Source organism: Chiloscyllium punctatum, chromosome 18 (assembly GCF_047496795.1).
Source record: "Chiloscyllium punctatum isolate Juve2018m chromosome 18, sChiPun1.3, whole genome shotgun sequence".
In the NCBI taxonomy this organism is placed as follows: domain Eukaryota; kingdom Metazoa; phylum Chordata; class Chondrichthyes; order Orectolobiformes; family Hemiscylliidae; genus Chiloscyllium; species Chiloscyllium punctatum.
The window spans coordinates 53,800,149-53,820,458 of NC_092756.1; the positions used below are offsets into that span (position 1 = coordinate 53,800,149).

The 20,310-nt window shown below is 44.1% G+C and overlaps 1 non-coding gene across 1 annotated transcript; it reads left to right on the plus strand.

The window, feature by feature from the left end:
* The first annotated feature begins 5,173 nt into the window (after positions 1-5,173).
* Positions 5,174-5,245, plus strand: trnah-gug (transfer RNA histidin (anticodon GUG)). The gene has a single exon. It is a non-coding gene; the product is annotated as a tRNA-His (tRNA).
* Positions 5,246-20,310: the final 15,065 nt, after the last annotated feature.

Here is a 20,310-nt window from a genome sequence, read left to right on the forward strand (position 1 = left end):
CAGATATTTTTTGAATCCAAATTTGACAATCATGGCATGGTGGGATTCAAGCCCGAGTACCCAGACTATTACCTCGGTCTCTGGATTATCAGTCCGATGAAATTACCACAAGACTAACGCAGAAAGCCACAAAAGCTGATCTTTTCAAATAAAATGTCTTTGCACCCAAACTGCCCTGCGTATTTTCCATGAGCCTCACGCTCCAATTGTCTCTGGCCGATGTCAGTAAATGTTGCTACATGGGGATTGATTTCACAACCGCGGGATCCAAATGCATCGATTTGTTTGAAGGTCCCGATGGTGGGACTGGGGCACGTTCACCCAACAACAGTGACCGCAGCAGCAGCACAGACAGAACAGTATGAATGTGAAAGAGAGTGATAGATTGTGCATTGCCTCAGAGAAATGGGGGGAGGGACGGAAACGAGGTTTAATGATCGTGGGAAGGAGAGGAATCTCCGACAACGGGTGTGTTTGAACCCTGATATATGAAACGCAGAGATGCAAGAGAGCGGAATTTGAAGGTAAAGTGATTAATTTCTTAGCATTTGTCACAAAAAGGACAACGGAGAGAATACTAAGTGCCGTGATTTGGTTTCAAATCGAGGTTGCTGTGGTCACAATTCAAAATACCGACAACCACGATCACAGTAACCACAGAACAGGATGCTCGCAAGCAGCAATAAGTATATGAGCAGAGGAAATGTTCGGAAGGACGGCACATGTTCAATATCAGTACGCAGGGAACAGTGACAGACATGTGGGAACTGAGAATGAGCTGAATCTTTCAGTTTGATGTCCTCAGAGGCTGTGGAGATCCCTTGAATGAGAATGTTGAAAGATGAGATTGATCGATTTCGACAAAACATCAAAGACTCGGGGGAAAGTACAGGATATTGTTGAAACGTATGCTTCAATAGCATTTTAGCTTAACATCGGCACAGCCGCCCAGACCGAAACGGAAATGGGGATGGGAATGTATGCACAGAGTTATTCTCTGACTCCTGTGATGAAACAGGTGAGCGTCCTGTCCTTCTGTGATGGTATAGGGGCGCAAAAATTCCTCGGTTGAGTGTGCTCCTGCTCAAGGGAATGGTTGTCCCCGTTTATACTATCATAGCGATTTCCGGTTCATTTTTCTAAGACAGCTGAGTGGCACGAGTGGAGAGTGTTGAGTTCTTAACTTTGCAGTGGTGGGTTTAAAAGATGATTTTGCTATTTTGATCTGTGTTTCCGACACTGGCGGTGGCAGCTACATTTGCTCGCATCAGCTCAGTATCAGCTTCTTCCACACAGTCAAGACTTCAACCTGGAGAAGGTGGTGTTGGGGTAATATTTTAAACTAGTCATCCTTGGGGGTTGGGACATGGAAACGGTGATGTTTACGTTCGACGAATAAAACATGAAATACAAGCCTGACCTCAGGAACAGAGATTATGACTTTAATTTCCTGCAATCCCATTCATTCATGACCCTTATGCAGGGCATTCAACCATCTTCACCCAGTCATGCCCACGAGAGACTCCAGGACCAGACAAACATGAGCTGACCCTTAATTCAAGAATCTCCACAGTCTGGGGAAGCAGTCTAATCGGCCCTTCCAGTCCACACCGTACATCAGAAGCGCATCCCACCAGACCCCAGGGTATTCTCTGTCCCATAAGCCTGCATTTCCCATTGTTGATCCCTCTAACTGGTACATCTTTGGTCTGAGGGAGAAATAAAAGCGCAAACATACAGAGAATGTGTAGAGTGCCCACAGACAGACACCCGAGGCTGGGATCACAACCCGGGTTTGTGTTGTCGCCAGACAGCAACGAACGAGGGGCGAAGAATGAATATTGTTCAGACCAGTCATACTCACACCCTGTTGGTGAATGAGGAAGAATGAAAAGACATTCACAACATGAAATGTTTGTATCTGTGTGGATACAATTTGAAACGATCATTCACCCTGTGTGGAACAAAGGACACTGATACCACAGAGAAAGCAGGGCAATGTGGGATCTGTTGGAAGGGAATCAATTAACCGCGGAAATGGAAACTCATTTAATCAGGAACACTGGGGAGAGACCGTTCACCAGTCCCGCGTGTAGGAAGGGATGACTGAGCAAAACAACCTCGGAGCCTCCAGCAGGATTACATATCCCATCAGGTGTTCGGTTATGCTCTTAATGCTGCTGTTAATCCCAACCAGCTGCCTGCTCCATAGTGTCAGTCAGAGTCATACAACATGAAAACAGGCCTGTCAGTCTAACCGATCCATGCTGAATATACTGCCAAATTAACCCATTCCCGTCTGCCTCCTCCTGTACCCGCTGAGTGGTGATAATGCCCTTTTGGTTTTATTACTGTGTTGTTAATCCAAAACCCAGGTAATATTTTGGGGACAAGGGGTTCAGGTCCTGTCATGACAGGTAGTGGAGTTTGAATTCAATAAGCACCTGGAGTTGAAGAGTCTCGTGATGACCTGAATCTGTTGTGTGGAAAATCCCATCTGATTCACTCATGCCAGTTCGGGAAGCATCCTGCCATATTCATCTGCTCTGTCCCACAGGAGACTCCAGATGGATAATACCGTGGTTGACTCTTAAATGCCCTCTGGGAAATAACTGATGCACTAGGCATGAATAAATTAATTTTAAAAATCCCACTTTCCCATTCATGTTTGGAATTAATTGTCCATTAAATGTTGCAAACATACCCTCATCCATCACTTCCTCAGCAAGTTAATTACACACGTAAAACACCGTCCCTAAAAAAATGCCTTATGTCTTTTTTAAAAAAAAAATCTCTTTTCATCTTAAACATATGCCCTCTCGTCTTGAAATCCCCCTCCTGGGAAAAGGCCGCTATCGTTAACTCTAAACTTCCCACTCAATAATTCATAAACTTCTGACAGGTCGCCGCTCAAAACCCTAACCTAGAGTGAAAACACTCTCAACTAGGAGAAAGTGAGAACTGCAGATGAGAGATCAGAGTCAAGAGTGTTGTGCTGAGAAAGCATAGCAGATCAGGCAGCATTTGAGGAGCAGGAGAATCGAAATTTCGGGGAAGAGCCTGGTGAAGGACACTTGCGCGAAAAAGAATTGATTCTCCTGCTCCTGGGATAGTGCCTTACCTGATGTGGTTTTCCAGCACCCCGATCTCGAATCTGAAAATAGTCTCAGCCTATCCAGCCTTTCATTAGAACTCAAACCTTCCACAGGCAACAAGCATGTATACCTTTTGTGAACCTACGCCAGCTGAATAATATCATTCCTACAACTGGGCGACCAGAACTGGAAATAATATTCCAGAAGAGGCCTCATCAATGTCCTGCAAAACTTCAACATAACGTCCCAACTCCTATACACAAAGGACTGAGCAATGAAGGGAAGTATGTTAAATGCCTTTGAACCATCTTGTCTGTTGGTAATGCAAATTACGAGGACTTATGTACCTGCACACCGAGCTTCCCTGTTCTCCAACATAGGCAAAGCCATCCTCTTTTTGATGTAACAAAATGCAATACCTTCCATTCATCCAGATTGAACTCAATGTTACATTTTTCAGTCCAACGACTCATTGGATTAAGATTCTTTTGAAACTTAGATAATCTTCCTCACTGTCTACAATTCTGGCGTCGCTTGCAAACCTACGCTGCATGCCTGCTGTGAGTTCCACTGTTTTCTCATATAGATCAATGATTCATATTTACTTGCAGTGGCCGTGATTTAGCAGTGTGCAGATCATACAACAGTTAGCTATACCATTAACCATGAGGAAGAAAGCCGCAGACTGCAGGGAGATATCAAACAATTTGAAATAAAAATGGTGAAAGCAATTCATTCCAGGGAATTGGGTGATACTGAAGCAAAATTAAACTTCAAACCAGCTGCCCACGCTCCAGCTGTGGCACTCAGCAAGATGCACTGTAGATTGCTGTTATTATAAACGGGAACAAATGTTCCCTTCTACCCCGCCTTTGACCAGAAGCACTCCCAACCTTGGAATTGCTTGCGCCTCTAAACCATCAGAGAAATACCGTACATTCTCCGGTTGCGTCACTTGAGCCATCGAGTATCTCTGCGGCCTCATTCCCATCTCGATTTCAAATTGGTTATTCGCGACTGCGCCACTCAGTTCCTCTGATTCTGGGGCTAGGAACTGGGACTATGTGGCAGCAGTGGTTACTGCCTTGTGTCGGGAAACTCGAGAAGTAGCCGATGTTAAACTGCATTGTTATTGAAGTATACATTTCAACAAAAGCTTGGTAAAAAAAATGACTGCAGATGCTGGAAACCAGATTCTGGATTAGTGGTGCTGGAAGAGCACAGCAGTTCAGGCAGCATCCGAGGAGCAGCAAAATCACCGTTTCGGCCAAAAGCTCTTCAACAAGAATACAGGCAGAGAGCCTGAAGAGTGGATAGATAAGTGAGAGGAGGGTGGGGGTGGGGAAAAAGTAGCATAGAGTACAATAGTTAAGTGGGGGAGGGGATGAAGGTGATAGGTCGGGAGGGAGGGTGGAATGGATAGGTGGAATAGAAGATAGGCAGGTAGAACAAGTCAGGACAAGTCATGGGGACAGTGCTAAGCTGGAAGTTTGGAAATGGGGTGAGGTGAGGGAAGGGGAAAGGAGGAAACTGTTGAAGTCCACATTGATGCCCTGGGGTTGAAGTGTTCCGAGGCGGAAAATGAGGCGTTCTTCTTCCAGGTGTCTGGTGGTGAAGGAGCGGCTGTGAAGGAGGCCCAGGACCTCCATGTCTTGGGCAGAGTTGGAGGGAGAGTTGAAATGTTGGGCCACGGGGTGGTATGGTTGATTGGTGCGGTTGTCCCAGAAATGTTCCATAAAGCGCTCTGGTAGGAGGCGCCCAGTCTCCCCAATGTACAGGAGACTGCACCGGGAGCAACTGATTCAATAAATGATATGTGGATGTGCAGGTAACAAAAGCTGCACTGTCCCCGGAGTATTTGATGTTTTGGAGAAATCTATTTGTCTCAGCCTTCAACACATTAATGATGGAATCACCACAGCCACTGGGGGAACCGATGTTAAACGGTCAGCCCATTCTGAGTTCCCACACATCTGCCACTGTTCGCTCAGCACTGATATTGTGTATTTGTTGCTCTGCCTTATATTTCTTATGATACTTTGCTTATTATGAGCGCTCAGCGTGTTCGTCTGTGGTTTGCCATGATCGTATAGTGGTTAGTACTCTGCGTTGTGGCCGCAGCAACCTCGGTTCGAATCCGAGTCACGGCAGTAATTGCTCTATGTGTCCCAGGCTTTTGTGAAACACAAAGGAATCAGTTGTTTGAAAGTTTTGATTTTCTCCAAGGTGATTTTTTTTTCCTTCAAGCTCTGCTCGCTCACATCTCTCTGTTTCATATGTCAGAATTCAAATCCACCTGTTCTCAGAGATTTCTTCCCTCCTACGATCACTAACCGAACCTTCCATCCCAGACCCCCACCTCATTAATTTGGAGATGCCGGTGTTGGACTATTGAGTACAAAGTTAAATATCACCCAACACCAGGTTATGGTCTTACAGGTTTTATTGAAGCACTAGCTTTCGGAGAGCTGTTCTTTCATCATGTGTTTGCGGAGTCATTTCCTATTTCAGTAAGGCATTGCAGAATCTAATACAGATTCTCACATTGATACCGATTAGTCTGTGTGGCTGTGGTCACTGTTGCTGGATGAACGTTCCCCAACCCCACCATCGGGACCTGCAGACAATTTGATCCATTTGGTTACCACTATTGTGAGATCAATACTCATGTAGCAGCTTTTACTGATATAGACCAGATATTATTGGGGGGTGGGGGGTGGGGGGGAGTCCAGCTCAGGAAAATGGCACAGAACAGTTTCGGGGAAAAGCGAGTAAATTGGATAAGATCAGTTTCACTACTTTTCTGCAATGGCCAAGCGCTATTACCACTGAACACTGAACTGTTAATTCAGACACCACGGACCTGGATTTGACTCTGACCATGCTAGGTGGTAGAATTAGGATTCAATAAATATCTGGAATTATGAATCTAATAACTCCTATATATCCATGTTCAATTGTTGAAAATAAAACAAAACAATCTGACGTCATTTAAGGAATGAAACTGCCATTCTGACCTGCTCGGGCCTCCATGTAACTCAAGACTCACGAGAAGATGGTTAAGTCTCAACTACCCGCTGTGCAATTAGGGATAGCAATCAATACTGCCGAGCCAGCGACGCCCTCATACTGTAACAGAATAGAAAAAAAAGTTCATTCGGCCCGAGCGAGATTACAGTGTGCAGTTCTGCAATTCAGAGTACTGCATCGATGTGATCGCACTGGGAAAGTTGCAGGAGAGATTCACTGGGATATTGTCTGGGCTGAAGAGTTTCAGTTGTGAGGAGAGATTGGACAGACTGGGGTTGTTTGTCGCCGAGCAGAGGAGATTGGGGAAGGCATGACTGAGATGTAATAAATACTGAGGAATATGGATAGGATTGACCGAAAGAAGCCTTTGTTATTGATGGAGGGATCGAACACCGGGGCCAAGAGATGTTGGGAAAAGGCAGAAAGGTTTGAGTAGATTTGCGGAAAGGGTCAGAGGCGGAAATCATTCTAACCTTTAAAAGAATTGAGATGTTAATTTGTGATGCCAAAACATATAAGATTATGGGCTAAACGATGGAACTTGATTCAGGTCTTCAAGCAGTTGTGTTGGACAAGTGCGGCCACAACAGGCTGAAGGGTCTCCTTCGATGTTGATATCCTCCACAGTATCGTGGTTAGTGTCCCCTCCTGTCACAGGGCTCAATTCTCCGCTGGGGGCATCGTGAATATTTTAAGCCTGTCGCTCTGTTCCCCAGTGAAGGTTATTCATGCCTGGCTTTCTATTCTCGATGGGACATGTCACAGGAAGGACAGTGCTGTCTGAATCAGCGTGGGGAAGGACTGCAGCTCCTGGGGAGAGAGAGTGTCAGTGAAAGTGCAAACACATAACTTCAGCCAACTGCACATTGTGTTTGTGTTGCAATGAAAACCATGAAATAGAGTTGCTCCTAACTGATATGTTTATTTAAAGCAGGAATCTGAGGAAGAAAACAGAATAAACCCATTCAGATCTGAGTGCAGAAACATTTCCAGCAGAACTACTGAGGTTGTACAGCGTAGAACCGCGTTTGGATGCATTGAATTCGGGTTGGTGGGCGCAGTTTGCTTTCACTCGGCGGAGCTGCCAGTGTGAAAAGCCATTACACATGATATAGATAGTGTTCAATGTGATGGTACATTTGTTCAGTGGTTCGCACTGCTCTTAAGTCTGTAGGTTAGGTGGGTTGGCCTGTTAAATTGCGCTGATGTGTCCAGGGAGTGAATTCAGTAAGTTAAGTGAATTAGCCATGGGTAACGCAGTGATAAGGTCAGCAGTCACACGATGCCAGGTTTTATTCCAGCAGGTATATTTGAAATCACAAGCCAGAGGCCTGCGGGGATAGAGATGGGAGCTAGGTCTTATTGAGATGCTGTTCAGAATTTCCCTACCGACCTGATTGACTGAACTGCACTTTCTGCATTGTCGGAAATCTGTGATTCTATCAGAGAGGACACTGCCAGCGTTTACTGGGTCGCTAAGACATTAGAGACGATGCTGACGGCGTATATTGGGGATGGAGTTTTATTTATTTGTGTTTTGGAAAATTTGACCCTGAACCAAGGAAAACTGAATGGAATTTTTCCAGCGTAATTGAGGTTTGGACAGTCAACATATGGAAAATTCACTCTTTCAAGTTCGTATATTTCTGAATGTCAGGCTTTCAAAACCATCGATGTAGGACAAATAAATGATGGGAGCAGAATTTCTGTCACTCTGAGAATCCGTTTCCAAAATATTTGGAAAGGCACATTTCGAGACACACAAACAATGAGTTTCACCAGGAGAGAGACAGCCTGCGGCCAGGTGAACGTGTAAAAGTGGGGTGTGGGGGGTGGAAGGTGCGAGGAAACAGTATCTAATTTGGACGACTTCAGACGCAAAGAAATATCAGAAACGTCTGCAGCTGAGTAAGATTCAGCAAAAAACCTCAGAGTTTAGAACGATTTCTATTAATATTCCATATGAAGCTTTATAAATGGAACTGAGCAGATTTGGCATATTGTCAAGGCAAGCTATTTCATAATGAATAGGAAGTGACCAGTCTCTTAGAGATCGATTTCCTGCTTTAACCCCATGCCTTAAAGGTGGGAGGACGATCGCCATGATGTTGGGTTCATTTGATACACACTGAAATCTACCAAAGTAACTGAGCATCAAAACTGGCATCTTGTTTTGTAGTTTAACCTTCTGTTTTTCTCATCAGTATTTCCTTTAAGCTGAAATAAATTCCGAACAAAATTGAACACAATATTGAGCGTTCCAATCATATAAATCCAATTCACTTCCGATTATTGGAATGAACAGAGTGAAGTTGCAGCAACATTAATAAAACGAAACGAACAAAACTGCATTCTGGGAATTTTACCCAGTTCAGGTTCAGCCATATGAGAAAGCCCATCAAGCTAAAACATCACCTTCACTTCTCACTCCGTACATACTTCTTCACGTGAGAGAGAAACTGTCTGAAGAAATTATGCGTCAAGACTAAATGTGCGTGTGAATGTGACGGGAATTTCATGTTTGCTGGTTCGTTCTGAGACAGTTCCGTCTCGGAATAAATCAAGGACAAGGTATTCCTTCCAAGGACATGGTGAATCTCTTGGATTTTGCAGGTATTATTATTCCGTCGAAAGCAGAAAGATAATGGTGTGGATTCGATTCCGCTCAGGGAATTTCTTACAGCCTAGGAGCACCATATGTAATCTTGACGGGGTCACATTTGAGCCCCTTTACAGTGGGCTGAAGTCTCCCAGGGGTTCAGGCGATGGGTTCTCTTCCATTGCGCATGTGTGGATTTGAACCCTTCTCTGGCTGTGACTTTTATGAAACGCAGCTGTGGTTTCCCTTTGTGCCTCGCATCTTTAGGATACATTGGATGGAGAATCTTGCTTTTGTCCTTCATTGCACCGGAGATTTGTGATAAATTGGTACCTCATCAAAGTCGAAGTAAAGCAATTTGTTTCTGTTGTATGTTACATTGGGATAATGAAAAGGAGGGCAACGTTTCTTTCCTCCTTTCATTCCATCTTGACTTTCTATGAATTTACATCGAATGAAAGGGGAACAAATAAGGAGAGATCGGGTGCAATAGTTTATCCAGTGGGATTGTGAATTTTAATGTAATACTCCACACAAAGTTCTGATCAGTATTTTAAACAGTCAATTGAATTGAAACCGCAGAAAATCTTTCCAATGAAACGAATGTTTCATTCTTTCACAATCTTTTGCAGTGTGAAGCATACCGCGATCCATCATCCAGCGTGATCTCCAAGTTGGCAACAATATTAGATCCACCAATTTTCTTCAGCAATCACAACATTTGCACATACCCATTTGTGGTGTGCCCAGTGCCATTTGTTGTATCCAGGCCACAGCACATTTCTTGATCATGAACTTATGAGCTAAGTTCCTGATCTGTCTGATCAGTTTGAGAAACCTTTTCTATCACTTCATCCCATCCCTCAGAATTCTAAAGATATCAATAAAATAGGGCGTTAGACCAAATGATGTAGGATTGGAAATCGGCCATTCATCCCATCAAGTCTGCTCCACCAGTCAACGAACTCATGGCTGATCTGATAATCCTCAACTCCATTCTCCAGCATTGCCTCGAAAAAGCTTCATCATCGTTCTGGTTAAATATCTGTCTGGCACAGTTTGAAAGTACACAACAACTCAGCCTCAACAACAATTTCGGCAAGGAGTTCAACCGATCCACTGGCCCCTGAGCAAAGAAATTACTCCTCATTTCTGAATTAAATAGGCAACATCTAATTCTGAGTTCATGTCCTCTGGTGCTCTCCTCATATCAGAGGGTGAACCACCTGCCCGTATCTACCCTGTCAAGATCCCATGAATATTGAACGTTTATAAATGTTACTATGTGATTATAGAGCTCTCCTCCGTCTCCTTTGTTTCAAGGAGAATAATCCCAGCCTGACCAATCATTCCACGAAGCTCCATTTTCTCCAGTGTTGACAACATGTTCATTAATCTCTGCTGTCCCCTGCAGCGACCCTACATATTGTTAAGGCAGGTGGAGACATTTATGTGAAGAAACGGTTGAAATTTCAATCACAGACAGGAATTGTATCTTGAAATTAGACAGCCACTGGAATCAGATTTGTCCACACAAGGACGAAATAGAGTAAGTATCACTCTGACAAATGAGAATCTAATCATATCTCATTGACATTCAATAACATTACTGTAAACAAATTACCCCGTGTAATCGTCCATAGAGCTATTATTTCGGGGGAAAAACTTATTGAAACTGGCTACATAAACACTTAGACAACAACAACTTGTTCTTGAGACATTTTTTGATGATAAACCCAACTCATTGTTCCGTGAATCCTACATCGTTTGCAAGGCACAAATGAGACGTGGAATATAACTCTCTCCATTTGCCTAGATAGGTATAACTTCAACAACACTTAAGGAACTGGACACCGTCCACGACAATGCAGTCACTTGAGTGTATCCTCTTCAACACCTGCAATATTCATTCCCCCCACCACCAAGGCGCAATTGCAGCAGAGTGCACCAACTATAAGATGCACTGGAGTAAGTCATTCGGGCATTTTTGACAACCTTCAAAGCTCAACAGTTGTACTGACTATAAGGACAAGATTAGAACATGCAACGAAACGCCACCATTTCCAAGTTACCCTCCAAGGCCCATAGCACCCTGACTTGGAAAGGAATCAGTGAGAAACTCATTGGTGAAACGGTCTTGATGGGCAAAGTTGCATACTTCAGCCTTCCATCTTTTATCGTAGAAATTTAAGAAAAATGTTGATTTATGCGGTGACCAGACTTGTGCTCAGTCCTTTAGCTGTTCCCTAAACTGCTGGTTGCTAAAGTTCTGCTATCATCCACAGCCTGTGGTCAACAATAGAAAATACCCGAAAACCCTCTCAATCAACTGACTCCCCTCCAGATTAGAGTGGTGTTGGAGAAGCACAGCAGGTCTGGCAGCATCTGAGGAGTAGGAAAAATGGACGTTTCAGGCAAAAGCCCTTCATCAGGAATGAGACTGGGAGAACATGGGATGGTGAGATAAATGGGAAGGGTGTGGGGCTGGGGAGAAGGTAGCTGAGACTGCTGTAAGTGGATGCAGGCGGGGGGTGAACATGAAATGTCAGAGAAGTAGGTGGAGTGGATAGGTGGGAATTAAGATGCACAGATGGGAGAAGTCAGGCGGACGGTCTTGAGCTGGAAGGTGGGAACTGGTGTAAGGTCGGGGGAGGGGAAATGAGGCAACGGGTGAAGTCCAAATTGATGCCTTGGGGTTGAAGGGTCCCGAGGCGGATGATGAGGTTTTCTTCCTCCAGGCATCGCGTCGTGAGGCAGTGGCGATACAGGAGGCCCAGGACCTGCATGTCCTCGGGAGAGTGGGAGGGGTAGATGAAATGTTTCCCCAAGGGTCACTGGGGTCGATTCTTGTGGGTATCCTGGAGATATCCTCTGAAGTGTTGTGTGAGAACACATCTCCTCTCTCCAACTCAGAGGAGACCGCATCGGGAGGAACGTATACAAGAAATTACATGTGTGGAAGTGCAGGAGAAACTTTGATGGATGTGGAAGCCTCCATTAGAGCCTTGGACAGAGGTGAGGAGGTAGATGTGGGTGCAGGTTTTGCAATTCCTCAGCGACAGGGAAATTTATATTTCCCTCCCCACCCCATCCACTTTTCACAAAGACTGTTTCCACCACGACTACCTCGACAATTCCTCGCCCTCCAATGACCCAACCTCCCCTCGCGGCACCTTCCCCTGCCACTACAGGAATTGCAAAACCTGCACCCACATCTTCCCTCTCACATCCTTCCAAGGCTCCAATGAGCCTTCCACATCCATCAAATGTGCATGTGCATTTCCACACATGTCATTTATTACATTGGCGCCAACAGACACATTCTCGGAAAGCGCTTCAGAGAACATTTCCAGGGCACCCGCAACATTCAACTCCAAACCCCCATGACCAAAAACATCAATTACCACACCCTCCCCCTCCGACTCTCCCAAGGACATGCAGTTCCTGGGTTTTCTCCACCGCCATTCCCTCACCACCAGACGACAGATCTTCCACCTTGGGGCCCTCAACCCCAGGGCATCAACGTGGTCTTCACCAGTTTCCTCATCTCCCCACGGCCACCTAATCCGAGTTCCAACTTTCTAACTTGGCACCATCCTACTGACCTGCCCCATCTGTCTATCTCCCTTTCCACCTATCCGCTCCACCCTCTTCTCCGACCTATCACCTTTAACCCCATCTCTGTGCACCTCTTGCACTCTCAACTAAATTCTTCCCAGACCCAGTCCTCCCGTTTATCTCTCCACCCTCGAGGCTCCCAGCTTTATTCCTGATGAAGGGCGTTTGCGCGAAACGTTATTTTTTTTCTGCTGCTCGGATGCTGCCTGACCTGCTGTGCTTCCTCAGCACCACTCTAATCTTGATTCTGATTTCCAGCACCTGCAGTACGCACTTCCGTCCATCTGATTCCCCTGTCTATTGATCTTGAATAGGCAGTTGCTGAAGTTCCAGCATCATTTCCCTGCTCTTACATTCCCACCTGCGGTCAAGACCAGAAAGTACATCCAACCCATCGAGACCACTTGATCCCTTGTCCAATCACATTCAAACATTCGTGAATGTCTACTCCAATATCTCTTTTATTACCTTAAACCACCTCGATATTCACACTTTTCTCATTGTGCGTCCTCAAATTCATTATCACCCACTTCACTGGATTGAATTCCTTTCAGCACATTTTCTTGCCAATTGTTTCCAATCTCCCTGCAGTCTACGGCTTTCTTCCTCATGGTTAACGACATGACTAATTGTTACCTGATTTGCAAACAGCTAAATGATGGCCACGACAAATAATTAAAAATCGTTGACCTATATGAGTAAACAATAGAACTCATAGAAGCCATGGTTCATAAGCTTGCAGAGGACAGCAGAATTGGAGACTGCAAAGAAGGTGATCTAAGATTCCAGAAGGATCTTAATCCATTGCGTCTTTGGGCTGAAAATGTCACATGAAGTTCCATTTGGATCAATGGAAGGCATAGCATTTTGCTACATCAAATATTAGTAGGGCTTATACAATTACTGATTGGGCGTTGCATCGTGTTGTGCAACACGGAAACCAGGAATGCAAGTACATAATTCATTTTAGTTTGCTTCATATATAGACAGAATGGTTAAAAAAAATGTCATCTTGCCTTTGTTGTTCAGTCCTTTGAGCGTAGGAGTTGATCCGTTATGTTGAAGTTGAATAGGACATTGGGTGATGCTTCTTCTGGAATACTGTGTCCAGTTCTTGTCGCCCAGTCTTAGCAAGGAAATTATTCAGATGGAGTAGGTATAGAACAGGTATACCAGTGTATGGCTAGTGGGGAAGGTTTGTGTTATAATGAAAGGCTGGATCGGCTGAGAATATTTTCACTCGAGCACTGGAGTTTGAAAGGTGACCTGAGAGAAACTTATAAATTATTGAGATTTCGGCTCGAGTTAACTGTAACTGTCTTTTCTCTAAGGAGGAGGGACATCCAGACGAGCGGGCAAATGTTTAAAGTGAAAAGAGGGATTTAAAATAAGACATTAGAGTCTTTTTTTAAACAGAGGATGGTTTATGTGTGCAATTCACTTCCTGAGGCAGTGATGAATGAAAGTACATTTACAATATTTACAGGATATTTGGATCGATAAATGAATTGGAAAGTATCAGTGGAATTAACAAAATCTATTCATTCATGCCTCGTATATAATTTATTGCCCAGAGCGAAGTTCAGAATCAACCACGATATAATGGATCTGGAGTCACATCCCAGCCAGACCAGATAGGTATGGCAGTTTCCTTCCCTATCAGACATTAATGAATCAGATCTACTGATTCAGCATCAACATTCGACTCTAGGTATTTATTTAAATAAAAACCCAGCATCTGCCATGCCAGGGATTGAACCCGTGTCCACAGAATTATATCTGGACATTCATATGAACAATGCAGTAATAATATCACAAGAGCATTATTAACCCTCAGCAGTTACAAGAGCCATCAGATGCGACTCGTTTAGTTTGGCATTATGTTCAGTATGAGCTGGTAGGAGTGAAAGGCCTGTTTTCATGCTGTTTGAGTCTATGACATTTGAAGCTATGAAACTGGCAGCTGGTTCGAATTAACAGCAGCATTGACAGTTTAATTGATCTCCTTCTGGGATATGTAATCTTGCTGGTTACTCTGGATGTTCTTCTGCTCATTGAGCCCTTCCCACACGCGGGATTGTTGAATAGTCTGTCCGCAGTTTGACTGAGTAGATGATTTTTCACTTCAGCAGGTAATTGAATCCCGCATTGCCCTGGTTTCTCTGTGATATCGGTGTCCTTGCATATACCCAGGATGAACGATTGGTTCAAATCATGTCCATGCAGACGCAAGTCCCGTTGTCCATGTTGTGAATGTGTTTTGATTCTTCCTGATATACCCACAGGGTGTGGATGTCGCTGGTCAGGACAGCATTTGTTGTTCTTCCAGATTCGCTGCTGTCTCGCTGCACAAAAGACATGGATTCGATCCCAGTCTCGTGTGACTGTGTGCAGTTTGCACATTCTCTCTTTGCTTGTGTGAGTTTCCTCCCACAGTCTGAAGGTGTGCAGGTTACTGGGATCAGCCATGGGAAATGAAGGGGAACGGAATAGGTATGGAGTGTGTGTCTGATAGGATGTGCTTCAGAGGGATGGTGTGGACTGGAAGGGCCGAATGGCCTGCTTTCCCACACGGTCGTCATTCTCGGATGAAGGGTCAGCTATTTTGTTCAGGTCCTGGAGACACAAGTAGGCAGGATTGGGTAAAGACGGTAGCATCCCCTGTATAAGCGAAATTCATGAATGGGATTGCAGGAAATTAAAGACTTGTCCACTGTTCCTGAGATCAGGCGTTCATTCCAGGTTTTATTAATCGAACTTTAACATTACCAGGAAGCTGAGGAAGAAACAGGGTAAATCAATTTCGATGTCAGCGCAGAAACATTTTCCGCAGCATCATGAGGAAAACTGACAAATTGCTCCTCAGAACTGTTAGTTCACAGAGATGTTTTTTTGTTCCACTCAAGCCCATAAGAAATTGAATAACAATTTAACTAACACTTGAAATATTAGAACACACCAGGCGATGAGTCACGTCTGGAAACTGTGTTTCCAAGCCTGTTGTTTGATAACTGTTCATGATGCAATAGGCTGAAGTACCATTGGCCATGCTTTTAAAAACTCAAAAACTGTCATTTTTCACCTGAACAAAATAGGCAAAAAACAAAGTCATCAAGAAAAGTTCCAAGCATTGCACATGTCGTCCTTGGTGCGAACGTGCTGAAATGCAGCTGTCTCACTGCTATTTCCCAATGTTGATTTCCAGTCAGGGAAAACATTTTGTTGTTCCTTATGGAAATCTTAGATTGAACATGAGTTCCTGACATTACAAAACAGCAAAGGTAACAGTTCTGTCAGAGTCAGTGAGAATTTCATATCGGAGATGAAATGAAATGGGAAGAAACGCTGAAATCAGTTGCCTTTGCCTGCTCAGACTCAGTACTACAAAATGATCCTCATTGAAACATATAGGTATTTTCAAGGATTTAATAAGTTGGATGCAGAAAGTTTGGTTCTGTTGCCAGAGCACCTCGTATCGAATGACTTGGAGATGCCGGTTTTGGACTGGGGTATGCAAATTTGAATATCATAGAACCCCAGGTTATATTTCAACAGGTTTAATTGGAAGTACTAGCTTTCGGACCACTGCTCATTCATCAGGTGATTGTGGAGTCCACAGTTGTAAGTCAAAGAATTTATAGCATATGTTTACAGTGTGATGTAACTGAAATTGTACATTGAAAAATACCGTGATTGTTTGCTAAGTCGCCGATCTGTTAGAATGTCCATGTTAGCTTCACTTCCTTCATATGTAAAGTGCAAAACTTTTTTATTTTAAAGTTTCTTTCTCAGGTGAAGTTGAACAACTGGTGTCTGCCCGCCCCGCCCCCCCACCCCGTGCTGCTGTCTGTTCCATAATGTTTAGAATGATTCTAATTTATAAAAATGAGTTGCCAGAGTCTTACATGGATTCGTGCAGTTTTTCAGCAAAGTACAATGTAACTCTGCAAGTACAAATTCACCCCACAGACGTAAATGTGTGTGTGTGTGTGTGTGTGTGTGTGTGTGAGTGTGGGTGTGGAGGAGGGTCTCTGTTTGTAGATCGGGCAATGGGATCACCTGTACTGTGACATGAACCCAATGACCATGGGTACCGAAGTTAGCTATCAGTCTCTGTGGGGGCACTTTTAGCTGCTGCCTGTTCCGAAGACCGCCTTGGAGGATTGTCACCCAAAGATCCGAGATCGAATGTCCTGCATCACTGAAGTGCTCTCCAACTGGGAAGGGGCACACCTGTCTGTTGATTGATGTGCATCGCCCATTCCGTTGTTGTCGCCTGTGCTCAGCTTTGCCAATGTACCATGTCTTAAGGGCATTCTTGCCTGCGATGTTGTTTTTTTTTAGATTAGCGTCAGTCTAAATATTATGGCATGTACGCAGCATACAGGGACGAACACCTTCAACATATTATCTGTGATGACACTAATTGGTAAAGTCCACCTGAGAACGTAACTGTTAAAATAAAGTTTTCCGATTTACATAAGAAAGAAATGAACCTAACATAGTCATTCTAACAGATGGAAGACTTAACAAGCAATCAAGGTATTTTTCCAATGTATAATTTCAGTGACATTACACTGTAACCTTTCGCTATACATTCTGTATCTTACCACTGTGTACTCCACAGCCACCTGATGAAGGAGCAGCTCTCCAAACGCTATTGCTTCTATTAAATCTGTTGGACTATGACATGTGTTGTGCGATTTTTAACTTCGTATTAGAATGCGGATCTCACAATTAAAATAGAGACGAAGAAGCATTTATTCTCTCAGACAGTTCTGTATCAGTGGACTTTCTTGCAGCAGAAGGCTGTTGAGGAAGTGTCATTATGTGTAATGAGGCTGAGATCGGCAGATCTTCAAACTGCAAAGACATCAAGCGTTATGGAGAAAGGCAAGAAAGTGCAGTTCAAGGTTATCAGATCAGATATGAAATCATTCAATAGCGGAGTAGACTTGATGGTCTGAATGGTGTCTATCTGTTCCTAAACTTGTTGGCCTCAATATGATGCTGCAAAACCGACCTCAGTAAAATGTGCCAAATTTAAAAAAGCGTGATCCCCCGGGGCACTGAACCGATGTGAAATGTACAAAGAACAACACACAAAGGGCAGACGATATTGGGTAACTGATCTGCAGTGAACAGTATACCAAGGTAAACAGGAAAACCGATATTCATTATCTACATTGAACCTGGCTCCACGAGGCATGTAGTTAACTCTCACAAACCACTATTCCCCTTCCGTTTTCCTGACGCCCCCTCCGTTCTTGTTTTAAACAAATTGATCGTCAGGTAATTGCAGATGACATTGCTGATGTGGAAGTGTAGCATATATAACATAGAACATTACAGCGCAGTACAGGCCCTTCGGCCCTCAATGTTGCGCCGCCCTGTCATACTAATCTGAAGCCCATCCCATCTACACTGTTCCATGTACGTCCAAATGCCTCTCCATTGACGACTGAAATGCACTTAAACTTGGCGAATCTACCACCGTTACAGGCAAAGCATTCCACGCCCTAACTACTCTCTGAGTAAAGAAGCTACCTCTGACATCTGTCTTATACCTATCTCCCCTCAATTTAAAGTTGTGACCCTCGTGTTTGCCGTCCCCATACTTGGAAAAAGACTCTCCCTGTCCACCCTATCTAAACCTCTGATTATCTTGTATGTCTCTACTAAGTCTCCTCTCAGTCTTCTCTCCAACGAGTACAGCCTCAAGGCCCTCAGTCTTTCCTCGTAATTCATTCCTTCCATACCAGGCAACATGCTAGAAAATCCCCTCTGCACCCTTTCCAAAGCGTCAAAATCCTTCTTATAATGCGGTGACCAGAAATGTTCACAAAACTCCAAATGTGGCCGTACAGCTGCAGCATAACCTTCTGATTCCAGAACTCAATCCCTCTATTAATAAAGGCCAAAACACTGTTTTCCTTCTTAACAACCCTGTCAAGCTGGGTGGCAACTTTCAGGGATCTGTGTATATGGATACCGAGATCTCTCTGCTCATCTGTACTCCCAAGAATCTTACCATTAGCCCAGTACTTTGCATTCCGATTACTCCGGCCAAAGTGAATCACCTCACACTTGTCCACATTAAACTCCATTTGCCACCTCTCAGCCCAGAACTGCAGCTTATCTCTGTCTCTCTGCAACCTCCTACATCCTTCGTCACTATCCACAACTCCACCGACCGTAGTGTTGTCCGCAAATTTACTAACCCACCCTTCTAAGCCCTCATCCAGGTTATTTATAAAAATGACGAATAGCAGTGCACCCAACATCGACCCTTGCGGAATGCTGCTAGTAACTGGACACCAAGATGAACATATTGCATCAACTACAACACTCTGTTTTTTTTCAGCGAGCCAATTACTGATTCAAACTGCTGTGTCTCCCACAATCCCATTCCTCTGCATTTTGTATAATAGCCTACTGGGGGACCATTATCGAGCACCTTGCTGAAATCCCTATACAGCACATCAACCGGATTACTCTCATCACCTGTTTGGTCACTTTGTCAAAAACCTCATAAGATTCGTGAGGCACGACCTACCCTTTACAAAACCGTGCTGACTGTCCCTGATCAGATTATTCTTTTCTAGATGATTATAAATCCTATCTCTTTAAACCTTTTCCAACACTTTACCAACAACTGAAGTGAGACTCACTGGTCTGTAATTACCAGGGTTATCTCTACTACCCTTCTTGAACAAGGGAACCACATTTGCTATCCTCCAGTCCTCAGGCACTATTCCTGTAGACAATGATGATTTTTAGATCAATGGCACAGACTCGGCTATCTCTTCCTTTGCTTCCCAGAGGATCCTAGGATAGATCCCATCCGGCCCAGAGGACTTGACTATTTTCACACTCTGCAATATTTCTAATACTTTCTTCCTTGTGTACCTCAATCTCTTCGAGTCTCGATGCAAGTACCTCTGTATCTTCCTCGCCAACATTTTCATTTTCTATAGTGCACACTGTCAAAAAATATTTATTTAGTGTTTCCCATGTGTCCGCTGACTCCACACACAACTTCCCACTATTATTCTTGATTGGCTCTAATTTAACTCTCGTCATTCTTTTATTCCTGACATACCTATGGAAAGTCTTGGGGTTAACCCTGATCCGATCCGCCAACAACTTCTAATGTCTCCTCCTGGCTCTTCTGAGCTCTCTTATTAGGTCATGCAGGGAAACTATTCTGTCTGCTGCACATCATTCTGCTTCGAAATATTAGGCAGTATTTCATATTGATTACTGTAAACGTTAACCTTTAACAAGACATGACAGTGAAATCAGTGAATCCTCATCACTATACTACCAGGGAAGATTTCTGTTAACATCACCCTGGACATCATGAGATTCGCCATTCTATTCTCCCATCCTTCTGTGCGTGATCCCCTCGGCCCTATTCCGGTCTTGTTGGTTGGTTTACAATACTGAGGCTATCCAATCATCTTTGCATTTCAGTTTCTAAAGAATGAGACCTTCTCTCTGAGCTGGCACTGTGCTTGCTCAGTGGTGATAACACTGTCCTTGTAAACTAGAAAAGGGCTTGAAATAGGCCATTCCTGTTTTTCATTCCAAGAACATGAGACAAACCGTTTGGCAGGACAGGAAATAGCGGGCGTGAGCAGTGATCAAGTTTGGCAGCAAGAAAGAGGGAAGGCAGTATAAACTACAGAGCAATGGGGAAACAATAGGCCATAAGACCATAAGCCCATAAGACATAGGAGTGGAAGTAAGGCCATTCGGCCCATCGATTCCACTCTGCCATTCAATCATGGCTGATGGGCATTTCAAATCCACTTACTAGCATTCTCCCCGTCACCCTAAATTCCTCGAGACAACAAGAATCTATAAATATTTGGCTTGAAGACATTTAGCGTCCTGGCCTTCACTGCACTCTGCGGCAATGAATTCCACAGGCCCACCACTCTCTGGCTGAAGAAATGTCTCCGC